We start from the raw sequence: 1,657 nt of genomic DNA, 5'->3' as shown, positions 1-1,657 counted from the left end.
TTTTGTCTTTTTGTCTTTTTAGGGCCGCACCCGTGGCTTCAGGCAGTTTTTTAAAAAGCCAAATTCACTTATTAGTGCCTTTGATGAACCAGTACAAATATTAATGTTAAATTTCAACCCTTGAGTACATATCTCTTTAATATTCTGCATGATGACATGAGGAGTAAGCATTAATCTTTTCTGTTGCATAACAAAATATGATTGTTTTGAAGAAAAGCACATGTGCAGTTCTTTGAGTTTGTGTTGAACTAGCTGCCTTTTTCATGGTACACAAGTTTTAATTAAGAAAAAACAATAACTGACAAACTATGGTCATTTGGACTTGGGGATTTGGCAGACATCTTAAAAATGAGCAAAATGAATCTGTCACTTAAAGCTAAGTAATTCACGTATTTGTGGTCAAAGATAAAATTTGAGGAGTTCCCGTCGTGATGCAGTGGTTAACGAATCCGACTAGGAACCATGAGGTTGCAGGTTCGGTCCCTGCCCGTGCTCAGTGGGTTAAGGATCCGGCGTTGCCGTGAGCTGTGGTGTAGGTTGCAGACGCGGCTCGGATCCCGCATTGCTGTGGCTCTGGCGTAGGCCAGAGGCTACAGCCTCGATTGGACCCCTAGCCTGGGAACCTCCATATGCCTCGGGAGCGGCCCTAGAAATGGCAAAAAGACAAAAAAAAAAAAAAAAAAAAAAGATAAAGATAAAATTTGAGCATTCAAGAGAAAATTAGAATTGTGTAAAATTTTAATCTTTTTTACAATACTTAAAGGTTTTTCTAATGAGATAGGTGGTTGTCTTGGTCCATTTGGGCTATTGTAAACAAAATAACATAGATTAAGTGGCTTATACACATCAGACTTCCCACGGACCTGGCGGTTGGGAAGGCCAAGATCAAGGCGCCAATATGGTTGTGCTCTGGTGAGGACTCTATCCTGGTTCATAGCTGGCGCCTTCTACCTGAGTCTTCACATGGCAGAAGGGGCTAGGGAGCTCTGTGGGGGCCCCTTCATAAGGCACTTATCTCATTTGTGAGGGCTGCACCCTCGTGACTTAAGTACTTCCCAAAGACCCCACGTCCTAATACTGTAGTCTTTGGGGGCTAGGATTTGAACATGGGAATTTGAGGGGGAGGTGCAGACATTCTGACCATAGCCACTGTGGTATTAACAAATGAACTTTTTTTAATAATGGTTTTTATTTTTTCCATTATAGCTGATTTACAGTGTTCTGTCAATTTCTACTGTACAGCAAGGTGACCCAGTTACACAAACATGTATACATTCTTTTTTCTCACATTATCATGTTCCATCATAAGTGACTAGATGTAGTTCCCAATGCTATACAGCAGGATTTCATTGCTTATCCACTCCAAAGGCAATAGTTGCATCTATTAACCCCAAATTCCCAATCCATCCCACTCCCTCCCCCTCCCTCTTGTCAACCACAAGTCTGTTCTCCATGTCCATGATTTTCTTTTCTGTGGAAAGGTTCATTTGTGCCATATGTTAGATTCCAGATATAAGTGATATCATATGGTTTTTGTCTTTCTCTTTCTGACATACTTCACTTAGTGTGAGAATCTCTTGTTCCATCCATGTTGCTGCAAATGGCATTATTTTGTTCTTTTTTATGGCTGAGTAGTATTCCATTGTGTGTATATATA

The sequence above is a fragment of the Phacochoerus africanus genome, chromosome X (genome assembly GCF_016906955.1).
Source record: "Phacochoerus africanus isolate WHEZ1 chromosome X, ROS_Pafr_v1, whole genome shotgun sequence".
NCBI classification, from domain to species: Eukaryota; Metazoa; Chordata; class Mammalia; order Artiodactyla; family Suidae; genus Phacochoerus; species Phacochoerus africanus.
Note: the sequence above shows the minus strand (reverse complement) of the source record.